Source organism: Hemitrygon akajei, unplaced genomic scaffold, assembly GCF_048418815.1.
Source record: "Hemitrygon akajei unplaced genomic scaffold, sHemAka1.3 Scf000037, whole genome shotgun sequence".
Classification (NCBI taxonomy): Eukaryota; Metazoa; Chordata; class Chondrichthyes; order Myliobatiformes; family Dasyatidae; genus Hemitrygon; species Hemitrygon akajei.
The window spans coordinates 2,231,838-2,244,936 of record NW_027331923.1 but is presented as its reverse complement, the minus strand read 5'-3'; positions in this window follow the sequence as shown (position 1 = coordinate 2,244,936).

Genomic DNA, 13,099 nt, shown 5'->3' with positions numbered 1-13,099 from the left:
TTTGAATCAAATTATACATACCAGAAATAATTTTCTAAATATTTCCTTTATGAATTAAAGTTACTATTTCATTAGGTTTCAGCAATAACATTGTTTGACCCAGTTTACCTCTTAAATAAGTCCTTAATTGGAAATAACAGAAAAGAGTGTTATTTGATATTTTATATTTATTCCTTAATTGGTCAAATGACATTAATATACCTCCTTCAAAACAGTCTCCTATATATCTAATCCCTTTGTGAAACCAGTTATATAAAAGTTGATTATACATTGTAATAGGGATAAATTTATTTTGAATTAAAGGTCTCTTTGCTAATAAAGATTTATTTATCTCATCATCAACATTTATCTTATTCCATAAATCAATCAAATGTTTTAGTATAGGAGATTCTTTCTTTTCCCGTATCCATTTAGATTCCCATTTATATATAAAATCTTCTGGTATATTTTCTCCTATTTTATCTGATTCTATTCGAATCCATGCTGGTTTATCTTCATCAAGAAAAGATGCAATAAATGTAAGTTGATTTGCTTTGTAATAATTCTTAAAATTTGGAAGTTGTAATCCTCCTAGGTCAAATTTCCATGTCAATTTTTCCAACGATATTCTTGACATCTTACCTTTCCAAAGGAATTTCCTCACACATTTATTTAACTCTTGAAAAAATTTCTGTGAAAATTGTATTGGTAATGTTTGGAATAAATATTGTAATCTCGGGAATATATTCATTTTTACAGCATTGACTCTACCTATTAATGTTATTGGTAACATCATCCATTTATCAAGATCCTCTTGAATTTTTGTCAATAATGGCAAATAATTTAATTTATATAAATTCTTTATATCATTATCAACTCTTAGTGGTAGAATTTCACTTTTATCCCAATTTATTTTGTACCCTGATATTTTCCCATATTCTTCCATTCTAGAAGATAATTTACGCAACGAATGTAATGGGTTAGTTAGATAAATCAGAACATCATCAGCAAATAAGTTAATCTTATATTCCTCCAGATTAACTCTGAAACCCATAATATCTGAGTCAGTTCTAATTAATTCAGCTAATGGTTCTATCGCCAACACAAATAAAGCAGGTGATAATGGACAACCTTGTCTAGTTGACCATGTTAACTAAAATTATGTTGAAATTTGGCCATTTGTCACCACTTTAGCTTTGGGGTTAGTATTTAAGGTTTTAATCCATTTTATAAAAGATACTCCTAATCCATATTTTTCCAATACCTTAGATAAAAAATCCCATTCCAATCTATCAAGTGCTTTTTCTGCATCCAAAGCAACTGCTACACTCATTTCTTCCCTCTTTTGTGCCAAATAAATTATGCTAAGTAACCGAGTTACATTATCTGCCGATTGTCTATTTTTAATAAATCCTGTTTGGTCCATGTGTATTAATTTTGGTAAGTATTTAGATAATCTGTTAGATAAAATCTTTGCTATTATTTTATAATCCGTGTTCAACAAAGAAATAGGTCTATATGATGTTGGTTTTAAAAGATCTCTGTCTTTTTTTGGCAATACTATTAAAACAGCTGTCGAAAAAGATTCTGGAAGTTTATGCGTTCTTTCCGCTTGGTGTGTTAGCTCCATAAAAGGAGGAATTAATAAATCTTTAAACTTTTTGTAAAATTCAGGCGGAAAACCATCTTCTCCTGGAGATTTATTACTCTGAAGTGATCCTAGAGCTTCTTCGACCTCTTTTAATGTAAAAGGCACATCTAATCCCTTCTGTTCTTCCAAATTTAATTTTGGGAGAGTTATTTGTGATAAAAACCTTTCTATCTCAACAATATCATTTTGTGATTCTGATTGATACAATTCAGAATAAAAAATTTAAAAGTTTATAAAGGTTTATAAATAATTTTATTTACAGTTGTTCTAATTGCATTTATCGTTTTGGAAGCCTGGTCTGTTTTTAACTGCCAAGCCAGAATCTTGTGTGATCTTTCACCTAGTTCATAATATCTCTGTTTAGTTCTCATAATTGCTTTTTTCTGTTCGGTATGTCTGAAGTGTATTATATTGTAGTTTCTTATTAACAAGTTGTCTTTGTTTTTCTTCTGTCATATATCTTTGAGATTCTTTTTCTAATTTTGTAATCTCTTTTTCCAATTGATCTATTTCTACCATATATTCCTTCTTAATTTTAGAAGTATAACTTATTACCTGGCCTCTCAAATATGCCTACATCGCTTCCCATAATATAAATTTATCGTCAACTGAATGTGAGTTTGTATCTAAAAAAACTTGAATCTGTTTTTTATAAAATCACAAAAATCTTGACGTTTTAATAATATTTAATTAAATCTCCATCTGTAAATCGATTTCTCCTTATCCATCAGTATCATTGTCATTATCAATAGGGAATGATCTGACAATATTCTTGCTTTATATTCCATATTTTTCACTCTATCTTGAATATTCGCTGATAGTAAGAAAAAATCTATCCTTGAATAAGTTTTATGTCTAGTTGAATAAAGTGAATAATCTCTTTCTCTTGGGTTAATTCTTCTCCATTTATCAATCAAATTTAAATCTGTCATCAATGATAAAGTTAATTTTGTTACTTTTGGTTTAGTAACAACCTTTGTTGATCTATCTAAAACTGGGTCTAGACAAATGTTAAATTCTCCACCTATTAATATTTTATCCTGTGCGTCAGCCAAATTCAAAAAAGCCTCCTGTATAAATTTTACATCGTTTTCATTTGGTGCATAAATATTCACAAGAGTCCATAGTTCTGAAAAGATTTGACAATGTATAATTACATATCTTCCCGCAGAATCAATTAATACAGTTTGTGTTTTAATTGGTAAAGTTTTGTTGACCAAAATTCAAAAATCGCTTTTGAATTAAATGAAGCTGCTATAACATTTCCGATCCAATCTCTCTTTAATTTCTGATGTTCTATCACTGTTAAAGGTGTTTCTTGTATAAAAGCTATATCTATTTTCATTTTCTTAATGTAAGTTAAAATTCTTTTTCTTTTCACCGGTCCATTAAGCCCATTAACATTAAAACTTTAAAAAATCAGTAAATTAGTCATTATGTTTAACGTGGTTACTTCAGTCTATAATAATACATAATATTTCAACTCTCATAGTACCTTGGGGAATTATTTTAAAATTCTCCATGTTGCTATGTGTCTCCCCTCCGATCATCCAGGCAAAGAAAGAAAGATAAAAGAAAAATAAAACCCCTGCTAATTTTGTGAATGAAAAAAAAAACACATTACCCCCCCTCCGTTGTGCGGGTCATGGCAAACGCCATGATTACACACGTGAATCCCGTAGCGATCAATCCGAAGTTCCCCCAGCTCCCCCGTAACATGAAAAAAAAATATATAAGAAAAAATAATATCACTACACTCGATTAATATTTCTCAAATTTTTACCTTTCGCCCCCTGTATCATATAATTAAAAGTATATTTAAATATTCTTCTGTCCTTAATGTCCATCAACTCACTTCAGTGTCCCTGTCTTCATCTTTAATCTGTTTCACTTTTAAATCTTTACTGTGACTAGTGAATATTTGGGAGTTCTTGTGCAAACTCCTCTGCATCCCGATGATCAGTAAAAAAAATTCTTTTTCCGTCATCCAAAAGAATTATCAGTGTTGCTGGGTGGCGCAATATAAATTTATAACCCTTTTCCCATAAAACATTTTTCGCTGGCTTAAATTTCTTCTTTCTCTTCAAAAGGTCATAACTTATATCAGGATAGAAAAGAACTGCTTTCCCTTCTATCATCAATGGCTCATTTTTCTTTCTGTCATATTGGGCAGCCGCCTTCAGGATCTTTTCTTTATCTTGATATCTTAAGCATTTTAACAAGATTGGTCGTGGGTTTTGATCTTAAAGCTCTGTGGACCCTTTCGATTTCAATCAACTGGGTTCCCTCTTCCATTTCCAAATTTTCCGGGATCCATTTTTCAAAAAATTTTATTGGATCCTCTCCCTCTATCTCTTCTTTTAAGACCAACAATTTTAATATTATTTTGTCTACTAAAATTTTCAAGCACGTCTATTTTTTCCAACAGTCGTTTTCATTCTGATATCCAGGCAGGAGTATTATCTTCCATTTTCTTCACTCTCTCAATAGTGTCTCCCGTTATTTCTTCCAGGTTTTTAACTTTCTTGTCCATTTTCTCCTGTTTTTTCACCATTTTATCAAACATAGCCTTCATATTTTTAATATCTTCTTGTATTATTTTTAATTTTTTTAATCACCAAAGAAGGAACTCTTATGTGTCCAGAATATCTTCCACCTCCAATCTCTTCCTGTTGTTCTTCTTTTACCTCCTCATCTTCATCTGTATGTTCCAGAGAATCCGAATCCACCGCGGGTTCATTGTCACTTCCGCTTCCAATGGTAGCTGGGACTTGTAGTTCATGTGCTCATGTTTGCGCATGGTCTTTCCTGCGCGCACGCGTAGTTCCTGTTGTTCCTTCTTGGAGACTATTGATGCTGCGGGCGATTTCTGTTCTGTATCGCCGGATTGAGATGCACTTGAGTCCGAGGCTTCTTCATGGTGGCCGGCTTAACTTGTACTATCTTCAAAGTAATAGTTTTCTTCTTTGTCTGTTTAGGAGACATATCTAAGGAAAATCCTGAGTAGTTTAGACGTAGTTTTTAGGAAATATTTACTAACTTTTCTTCACTTAAACATTAATTTATTAGTTTTTTTTACGGGAGAGCTGGATATCCGCGTCTCGATCCCACGTCATCACGTGACGTCCCCCCCCCCAAACAATTTGTGTGTGTTACTCCGCTTTAAATATACTCAATTATTTGGCCTCCACAGTTGCCTGTGGCAGATTCACTATCCTGTGGATAAAGGAATTCCTCCTCATCTCTGTCCTAAATGGACATCCCTATAGTCGGAGGTTGTGCTTACCGTTCTCGACCCACCCACATCCTCCCAACATCAACTCTCTCCAGACAGGTGTCAGAGAGATCTGGCAAGACCCTTCATCAGGACCTTTGTAGCTTGGATTACCAGCATCTACAGATTTTCTCCTGTTTGATTATTAAAGCAGAAGTTAATAAGTAAACTTCTTGATTAGTCAGATTCTCAAAAGTTATGGGGAGGAGGCGGGAGAATAGGGTTGAGAGGGATAATAAATCAGCCATTCTTCTAAACTCCGGTGAGTACAGGCCCAGAAACATCAAACACTCCTCAAATGTTAACTCTTCCATTCCCGGAATTATTTTTGTGAATCTTCTGGACCCCCTCCAATGCCAGTACATGTTTTCCGATAGAAGGGACCCAAAACTGCTCACAATACTCCAAGTGTGGTCTGACCAATGCCTTATAAAACCTCAGCATTACATCCTTGCTCTTGCACTCTAATCCTCTCGAAATGAAAGCAAACATTGAGTTTGCCAGTTTTACCACTGACACAAACTGCAAGTTAACCTTCAGGGAATCCTGCACAAGGACACCCATGTCCCTTTGCACCTCTGATTTTTGAATTTCGCCCTGTTTACAGAATTGTCTATGTCTTTATTCCTTTGACCAAAGTTGTACCTGCTTAAGTTTGTACCTGCCAAACTCTACCTGTGCTACAAGATCCTTATTACGTCTACTGGTGCATTCAAATAAGACCATAAGACAAAACAGCAGAAGCCGGCCATTCGGCCCTTCGAATCTGCTCCACCATTTAATCATGAGCTGATCCATTCTCCCATTTATTCCCACTCCCCCACCTTCTCACCATGACCGTTGATGCCCTGGCTACTCACATACCTATCAATCTCTGTCTTAAATACACCCAATGACTTGGCTTCCACTGCGCAAGAAATTCACAGATTCACCACCCTCTGGCTAAAAAAACTTTCTTCGCATCTCCGTTCTGAATGGGCGCCCTTCAATCCTTCAGACATGCTCTCTCGTACTAGACTCCCCCACCATGGGAAACAACTTTGCCACATCCACTCTGTCCATGCCTTTTAACATTCGGCATGTTTCTGTGAGGTTCCCCCTCCTTCTTCTAAACTCCAAGGAGTACAGTCCAAGAGCGGTCAAATGTTCCACATATCTTAACCCTCTCATTCCAGGAATCATTCTAGTGAATCTTCTCTGAACCCTCTCCAATGTCAAAACATCCTTTCTTAAATAAGGAGCCCAAAACTGCACACAGTATTCCGTGAGGTTTTACCAGTGCCATATAGAGCCTCAACATCACATCCCTGCTCCTATACTGTATTCCTTTAGAAATGAATGCCAACCTTGCATTCGCCTTCTTCAACACCGACTCAACCTGGAGGTTAACCTTAAGGGTATCCTGCGCGAGCACTCCCAACTCCCGTTGCACCTCAGAACTTTGAATTCTCTCTCCATTTAAATAATAGTCTGCCCGTTTATTTCTTCTAACAACGTGCATGACCGTACACTTTTCAACATTGTATTTCATTTGCCACTTCTTTGACCATTCTCCTAATCTAGCCATCTTTCTGCAGACTCCCTGTTCCCTCAGCACTACCGTCCCCTCCACCTATCTTTGTATCGTCAGCAAACTTAGCCACAATGCCATCTATTCCATAATCCAAATCGTTGATGTACAACGTAAAAAGAAGCGGCCCCAACACGGACCCCTGTGGAACACCACTGGTAACCAGCAGCCAACCAGAATGGGATCCTTTATTCCCACTCTCTGTTTCCTGTCAATCAGCCAACCCTCTATCTACATATGTAACTTTCCAGTAATTCCATGGGCTCTTATCTTGTTTAGCAGCCTCATGTGTGGCACCTGGTCAAAGGCCTTCTGAAAATCCAAATACACAACATCCACTGCATCTCCCTTGTCTAGCCTACTTGTAATCTCCTCAAAAAATTTCAATGGGTTTGTCAGGCAGGATTTTCCTTTAAGGAAACCATACTGAGTTCTGCCTATCTTGTCATATGCCTCCAGGTACTCGGTAACCTCATCCTTGACAATTGACTCCAACAACTTCCCAACCACCGATGTCAAGCTAACAGGTCTATAATTTACTTTTTGCTTCCTTGCCCCTTTCTTAAATACCAGAGTGGCATTTACAATCTTCCACTCCTCCGGAACCATGCCAGAGTCTATTGACTTTTGAAAGATCATTGCTAATGCCTCCGCAATCTCCACAGCTACTTCCTTCAAAACACAAGGGTGTATTCCATCTGGTCCTGGAGATTTATCTACCCTTAGACTATTCAGCTTCCTGAGTACTTTCTCTGTCGTAATTGTGACTGCTCACACTTCTCTTCCCTGACACCCTTGAGTGTCCGGTGTACTGCTGATATCTTCCTCAGTGAGGACTGATGCAAATATTCATTCAGTTCCTCAGCCATCTCCTTATCTCCCATTACAATTTCTCCAGCATCATTTTCTATCGGTCCTATATCCACTCTCACCCGTTTTTTATTCTTTATATACTTGAAAAAGCTTTTAGTATCTTATTTGATATTATTCGCTAGCTTGCTTTCATAGTTCATCTTTTCCCTCTTAATGGCCTTCTTAGTTTCCTTTTGTAAGCTTTTAAAAACTTCCCAATCCTCTGTCTTCCCACTAATTTTTGTTTCCTTGAATGCCCTCTCCTTTGCTTTTACTTTGGCTTTCACTTCTCTTGTCAGCCACGGTCGCATCCTTTTTCCATTCGAAAATTTCTTCTTTTTTGGAATATATCTGTGTTGCACCTTCCTCACCTCTCGCATAAACTCCAGCCACTGCTGCTCTGCCGTCCTCCCGCTAGTGTCCCTTTCCAGTCAAATTTGGCCAGTTCCTCTCTCGTGAAACTGTAATTTCCTTTACTCCACTGCAATACCGATGCATCGGATTTCGACTTCTCTTTCTCAAATTTCACAGTGAACTCAATCATGTTACGATCACTGCCTCCTAACGGTTCCTTCACCTCAATCTCTCTAATCACCTCTGGGTCATTACACAATATCCAATCCAGTAGCTCTGATCTGGTGGGCTCAACAACAAGCTGTCCTGAAAAACCATCTCGTAGTCATTCTACAAATTCTCTGTCTTGAGATCCAGTGTCGACCTGATTTTCCCAATCCACTTGCATGTTAAAATCCCCCACAATTATCATAACACTGCCCTTCTGGCAAAACTTTTCTATTTCCTGTTGTAATTTGTAGTCCACCTCAGTGCAGCTGTTAGGAGGCCTGTAGATAACAGCCATCAGGGTCCTTTTACCCCTGTTATTTCTTAGCTCAACCCAGAAAGATTCTGCACCTTTCATCCTATGTCACCTCTTTCTAATGATTTAATATCATTTCCATGCCACCCCCCTCTGCCTACTTGCCTATCCTTCCAATACACCGTGTATCCTTGGACGTTCAGCTCTCAGAGACATGCATCCTTTAGCCACGTCTCAGTGATGGCCACAAAGTTATACCTGCCAATCTGTAGCTGTACGACAAGATCATCCACCTTATTCCTTATGCTGTGTGTATTTAAGTATAACACCTTAAGTCCAGTATTTGGTACTTTTTGTTTTGATTGCACTGCAACTCATCCCAGTGGCTGCAAATTTGCCCTATCACGTGCCTGTCCTTCCTGACATCTTTACTGCTCACTATCTTAGATTTATTTCTGTTTTCCCCCTCCTCCATTCTATCATTCCGGTTTACCATCCCCCTGCCAAATTAGTTTAAACCCTCCCTAACAGCTCTATTAAACATTCCCGCTATGGTTAAGGTGTAACCCGTCCTTTTTGAACAGTTAATACTTCCCCCTAAAGAGATCCCAATGATCCAAGAATCTGAAGCCCTGCCCCCTTCACCAGTCTCTCAGCCACGCATTCATCAGCCTGATCCTACTATTCTTGCCCTCGCTAGCACGTGGCACAGGTAGCGATCCTGAGATTATTACCCTGGAGGTCCTGCTTCTCAGCTTCCTTCCGGAAATCTCTCTTCAGGACCTTCTCCCTTTTCCTCTCTATATCATTGGTACCAACATGTACCAAGACAGCTGGCTGCTCGCCCTCTCCCTTCAGAATATTCTGGACCCGATCCGAGACATCCCGTACCCTGGCACCTGGGAGGCAGCACACCATGCGGGTATCTCTACCAGGCTCACAGAATCTCCTGTCTGTTCCCCTGACTATGGAATCCCCTATGACTACCGGATTCCTCTTCCCCTCCTTCCCTCCTGCACAACAGCGCCAGGCTCAGTGCCAGAGACCCGGTCACCGTGGCCGTCCCCTGTCAAGTCATCCCCCTCAACAGCATCCGAAACGATATACTTGTTGCTGAGGGGGGCAGCCACAGGGGTGCTCTCCACTATCCGGGCATTTCCCTTCCCTCGCCTGACAGTCACCCAGTTTTCTGACCCCTGTAGCCTAGGGATGACTACCTCCCTGTAGCTCCTGTCTATCACCTCTTCATTTTCTCTAATAAGCAGTAGGTCATCAAGCTGCAGCTCCAGATCCCTAACACGGTCTCCGAGGAGCTGCACCTCGGTTCGCCTGGCGAAGATGTGGCTATCAGGGAGGCTGGAGGTCTCCCAGGATTCCCACATCTGACACCCTGAACAAAGCACTAACCCTGCAGACATGCTAGCTAATTCTACAGGAATGAAACAAAGAAAGATAGGTCTACTCACACACTTACTTCGCCAAGCACACGAACTTTTTAAACTGTTAGCTAATGTGCCCTGCTTTTCCCCCGTCCGTCCGGGCCGATTTGCCAAGGGGAGAAAAAGAGAAAAAGAAAAAGCCTCACTCTCGCCTCTTCCCGTTACGGCCTAAGCCCGTTGAGCCAAAGCCCTACACCCTGCTGCCACCCACTCCGCTGCCCGCTGTATAGGGTGGTCATCTTTTCAAACTCTCCACGCTGCCCTGCGCAGTCTCGTCGTTCTTGTACGCAAAGTTTTTTTAAAAACTACATTCCTTCAGAATTTAGCTCCCACACCGCCCTTCTTGTCCCAATCTAAAAAACACCTTCAGTCCTGTATTCATCAGCCTATTCCATACTGTCTACATGAAATTCAGCAAGGCCTTTGATGTCGATGATAGACCACACTTGGAGCATTGTCTGCATTTCCGGTTCCCGAATATGGGGAGGATGTCATTACACTGGACAGGAGGCTTCAGGAGGATGTTACCAGGACTGGGGGCTTGGGTCAAAAGCAGAGAGTGGATAAGCTTGGGCTATTCAGCTGTAGTGTAGGATGTTCAGGTATGACCCCTTATCAAGGTAATTAATTCATAAGGAGCTTAAATAACGTTTCTTTTTACAAGAAATGGGAGTACAGAACCAGAGGCCTCGGATTGAAAGTGAGACGGGAAATTTTTCTGAGTGGTCTATCGGGTAACATTCTCATAGAGAGTGAGGTTGGTAAATGGAATTTGCCCTCGGACGCTGTAGAAACAGGTAAAAATAAACTATTTTAAAATAAATTTGGGCAGGTACACAGATGGGAAATGGTTAGAGGGATGGTGGGGGGAGCAAACACACACAAATGGGCCATGCTCAAGAAGACATCTTAGTCTTGCAGATTGATGAAGTGGGCCGTGCGTTCAACATCTGTTAAACCCTCCCAGATCATCCTCCTGAGTAATCTCACCCCGGAGTCTGTCTGTGAAGTGTTGATGTGACGTCACGTCAGAGGGCAGCGCAGTGCCACAGAACAGACAGACTGGGTAAGGATGGCAGATTTCAATCCTAAATGGAAATTTGTGCCTATTTCTGTGGCCGTGTGTCACACTTGATTGAGTTGTTTAAATGAATAAATGACTGTCTCTGAAGAGATTGGTTTCCAGGTTACTGAGGGAAATAACAATGTACATTGCTGAGGCTCCTTCAATGTACATTGAAGGCCAATCCTTCCTGTGTATGTGGGTGAGGGAGCTTTGCCAGGCCGGTTATGCTGTGTGTGCTTCTCCCGAGATGAAATCTTGACCCATGTCAATGCTTGTTGGTGTGTCTGAGCTCATTCTCTCAATGCTTCAATGTAGTGGTCTGATAACCATAAGACATAGGAGCAGAATTAGGCCATTTGCCTATCGAGTCTGCTCCACCATTCAATCATGGCTGATCCTTATTTTCCCTCCTCAGCCCCTTTACCTGGCCTTCTCCCCGTAACATTTGATGCTGTGTCCAATCTAGAACCTATCAAGCTCTGCCTTAAATACACACAACAACGTTCCACAAATTCAACAGCCGCTGGCTCATATTTCTTCGCATCTGTTTAAAATAGACGCCCCTCTATCTTGAGGTAGTGCACTCTTGTCCTAAACTCCACCGCCATGGGAAACATCCTTTCCACATCTACTCTGTCTGGGCCTTTCAACATTCGAAAGTTTTCAATAAGATCCCCTCCTCATCTTTCTAACTTACAGCGAGTACAGACACAGAGCTATCAAACGTTCCTCGTATGATAACCCTTTCATTCCTGGAATCATCCTTATGAAATGAACCTTCTGCAATGCCAGCACATCTTTTCTTAGAAAAATTGTGCACAATACTCAAGGTGAGGCTTCACCAGTGCCTTATAAAGCCTCAGCATCACATCTCTGCTCTTGGATTGAATGCTATTCTAAACCACAGATTAAAAGCTAGGAGCAACAGGCTCTGGGACAGCTTCTTCAACCAGGCCATCAGACTGCTTAACTCATGCTGACACAACTGGATTTCTATGTTATATTGACCAGCCTGTTGTACATATTATTCACCATAAATTACTATAAATTGCACATTGCACATTTAGACGGAGATGTAACAAAGATTTTTAATCCTCATGTATATGAAGGATGTAAGTAATAAAGTCAATTGAATTCAAATCAATTTCTTGTTTATTTTTTTCATCCCAATCATTCTTTCAGTTCCTCTCTGTAGATATTTAAAAGCTTCCCAATCCTCCGTCTTCCTGCTAATTTTTGTTTTGTTGTATGCCCTTGCTTTTGCCTTTACATTAACTGGTCTTCCCTTGTCAGCCACGGTTTTACTATTTTGCCATTTGAGTATGTATTTATTTTTGGAATACATCTATCCTTCACTTACCTCATTTTCCCAGAAACTGACACCATTTCTGTTCTGCTCTCATCCCTGCCAGCATCTCCTTCCAATTTGCTTTGGTCAACTCCTCTCTCAGACCACTGTAATTTCTTTTACTTCTCTGAAATACTACAATGTCAGACTTTACTGTCTCCTTATCAGATTTCAAGTTGAACTCAGTCATGTTGTGAGCACTGCTTCCTAAGGTTTCTTTTAGCTACTCACCTCTGGTTCAATACATAACACCCAATCCAGTAGAGCTGTTCCCCGAGTAGGCTCAACGACAAACTGCTCTAGAAAGCCATCATATTGCATTCAACAAACTCACTCTCTTGAGATCCTTTACTAACCTGATTTTCCCAATTGACCTGCATGTTGAAATCTCCCATGATTATCATAACATTGTCCTTTTTATCAGCCTTTTCTATTTCCAGTTGTAATCTGTGGGCCTCAACCCACTGACTGTTGGGAGGCCTGTATATGACTGCTGTCAGTGTCATTTTTACTTTGGTAGTTCCTTACCTCAACCCACAAGGATTCAACATCTTCCAATCCTATGTCACATCTTGCTGCTGATTTACCAACAGAGCCACACCACCCCATCGGCCTTCCTTCCTTCCTCCGATACATTGTGTAACCTTGAACATTCAGCTCCCAACTACAACCATCCTTCAGCCACAATTCCGTGATGGCCACAACATCATACCTGACAATCGGTAATAGTGCAACAAGATCATCCACCTTATTTCTCCTACTCCATGCATTGAGATATAGCACTTTCTGTACTGTATCTGCTACCCTTTTTAATTCTGCATCCCTAATGCACTGATACTCACCCTACTGGCTGTAATTTTCTCCTCGCATCTGTCCGCCCTATCTGACAGTCTGACTGCACGCAATCTTTGCATTTTTACCATCAGTCCTATCCCTTCACTCCAGTTCCACCCTCCCCCCCCCACCACCAAATTAGTTCAGACCCTCCCCTACAGCTCTATTAAACCTCTATGTGAGAATATTGTTCTCCCTCGGGTCCAGGTGCAACCCATCCCTTTTGAGCAGGTCATCCCTCCACCAGAACAGATCCCAATGATCCAAGA